Source organism: Mus musculus, chromosome 6 (assembly GCF_000001635.26).
Source record: "Mus musculus strain C57BL/6J chromosome 6, GRCm38.p6 C57BL/6J".
Lineage (NCBI taxonomy): Eukaryota > Metazoa > Chordata > Mammalia > Rodentia > Muridae > Mus > Mus musculus.
The window spans coordinates 80,137,356-80,140,418 of record NC_000072.6 but is presented as its reverse complement, the minus strand read 5'-3'; the positions used below and the strand labels follow the sequence as shown (position 1 = coordinate 80,140,418).

Below are 3,063 nucleotides of genomic sequence, written 5' to 3'. Positions count from 1 at the left end.
ACTTTGAAATAATCTGCTATGGATAAAACTGTATATATATATATATATATATATATATATATATATATATATATATATATATATATAGCTATTGATGAAAATGGGAAACTGAAATTCTAGAAATGTCTCTTCTGCAATATGTTTTCAAAAGTTTCTGTAATATATTGCTTTAAAGGTTGTAATTTTCTCACAAATAGAGATAGAATTTCTAAGTTAACAAATCTTAAGTTTTTTTTTTTTTTAAAAGAGACCTAGCAACAAACATCAAGGCAATTCAGATATTTTACATATGTTTTAAGGACATAAAATATATAGCCAACAAAACTGTAAAATCTAAAAGAAATGGATAATTTTCTGAATATGTTTCAGTTACCACAGTTAATTCAAGGTTTAAATAATCAATTCAAACAGATTTATAACCTCTAGTGAAATAGAAGGAGTCATTAAAAGTCTACGAACAATAACAACAAACAACAACAAAAATATAGCATAAGATTGTTTTAGGTCAGCATTCTACCAGACTTTCAAACAAGAGTTAATTCTAATACTCCTCAAATTATTCACAAAATAGAAACAGAAGGAACATTGTTCAAAATATTTTATGAAATAAGAGTTACTCTTACCAAAACCACATAAAGACCTAACAAAAAATAGAATTAAAGATGGATTTCTCTGTGAACATAGATGTAAAATTTATAAAGTACTTGTACCCTGAATCAATCAATCTATAATCAATCAATAAAAATATCATCCAACATTATCTAGTAGGCTTTATCCTAGATATTCAGGAATAGTTCAGTATATGAAAATCAATAAAAATAATACACCATAAAAACAAACTGAAAGAAAGAAAGAAGACATGATTGTGTCACTAGATATAAAAAAGCTCTTTGATAAAGCCCAGCACTATTTCATATTAAAAGCCCTAAAAAGTTTAGTGAGGCAAGACACATATCTCCTGCCAGAGTGGGGGAGATATACATACAGGTGGTCCTCCACTCTTTCAGAGGAGAAGAGGAAGGGAGGATGGCCAAAAAGGAATGTGTGAGGTGGGAGCCAGGAGAAAGATGGGCAGGATGTAATATTAAATATATACATACATACATACATACATACATACATACATACACACACACACACATACATACATACATACATACATACATACATGGGAAAATAGCTATATAAATATATCTAATTTTACATATATCCATCTTTGAAAATGTGATTTTTGCTTTTTATTTTATATAAGTGATTAAAATTTAAATATGTAAATAAAACAAATTGGATCTGTGTTAAGAAACTTAAATTTTTATTGTATATTAACTTTTCAATTATTCCTGATATTAATAGTGTTCATAAAGAATGACGTCTTTGTCATAAATTCAGAGAAGGCTCAAATGGAAATAGAATGAAGAAACTCTGATTTTCTCTAAAAATACTTAACAAAAGATCCAGACAAACACCAACATTCTTCAACATAATAAAGGCAATTTACAGCAAGCCCAGAGCCAACATCAACTTAAATGGAGAGAAAGTCAAAGCAATTCCATTTAAATCAAGAAGAAAGCAAATACAGTTTGTGAAGATTTAGCTAGAATATTAAGACAACTGAAGGAGATCAAGGATATACAAATTGGAAAGGAGATGTCAAAGAATCATTATTTGCAGACAATATGATAATATACATAAGTGACTTTTAAAATTTTCCCTAGGGAATGTTATAGCTGATAAACACTTTCAGCAAAGTAGCTAGACATAAAATTAATTCACAGAAAGAATCAGTATGCCTCCAATATAATTGACAAATAGTCTGGGAAATAAATCAAAGAAAGAACATTTTAACAATAGCCTCAAATAATATAAAATATCTTGGAATAACTGAAAACAAGTTAGTTAAAATTTGTACGATAAAAACTTTAAGTCTGTGCAGAAAAAAAAATTGAAGAAGGTAACAGAAGATGAAAAGATTTCCTATGCTTAGGGATGGGAAGGATTAACATAGCAGAAAATGGCCATCCTATTAAAAACAAACTGCAGATTCAGTTCAATCCCATCAAAAATTTAACACAATTCTTCATTGAAAAAGAATTTTTAGCTGTATATGGAAGCACAATAATTAAAGTATAGCTAAAACAATCCTGAACAATAAAACAGCCGCTCTGCTTGAGGTCTCATCATTCCTGATTTCAAGTTGTTCTATACTATAGTGATAAAAAAAAAAGCATGGTTTTAACATAAAAACAAATTTGCTTATCAGTGGAAATGAATTGAACACACAGACACAAACTCACACACCTATGAACACCCAATTTTTGGTAAAGAATCTAAAATGCACACGAGAATTAGTAGGAGTAGGAGTAGTAGTAGTAGTAACATACTTCCAAATGCTGACACCACTGCATACACTAACACTAGCAAATTTTGCTGAAAGGACCCAGATATAGCTGTCTCTTGTGAGACTAGGCAGGGGCCTAGCAAACACATAAGTGGATGCTCACAATCAGCTATTGGATGGATCACAGGGCCCCCAATGGAGGAGCTAGAGAAAGTATCCAAGGAGCTAAAGAGATCTGCAACCCTGTAGGTGCAACAACATTATGAACTAACCAGTACCCTGGAGCTCTTGACTCTAGCTACATATGTATCAAAAGATGGCCTAGTCGGCTATCACTGGAAAGAGAGGCCCATCGGACACACAAACTTTATATGCCCCAGTACAGGGGAACGCCAAGGCCAAAAAAATGAGAATGGGTGGGTAGGGAAGTGGTGGGGAGGGTATGGGGGACTTTTGGGATAGCATTGGAAATGTCATTGAGGAAAATCCGTAATAAATTTAAAAAAAGAAAGATTCTAAATGAATTTTGTTAATAAAAAGGACAATGTAAAAAAAATATATAACAATAGCTATAAAAGACAGAACCATTAACAAATACTGCTGATCAAACTAGGAGTCTGCATCCAGAAGAATTTATGTATCTATCACCTTAAAGAAAACTCGAGAGAAAATCAATCAAATTTATCAAAAATAAAACCAGATAAGCTGAACCTAATAGAAGAGAA

General features: G+C 31.2%; 1 protein-coding gene across 8 annotated transcripts in view; it reads right to left on the bottom strand.

Annotated features, from left to right (window-relative positions):
- Lrrtm4 (leucine rich repeat transmembrane neuronal 4) overlaps positions 1-3,063 on the bottom strand; it is a 791,305-nt gene that overhangs the window by 669,744 nt on the left and 118,498 nt on the right. The gene's annotated exons all lie outside the window — the stretch shown is intronic.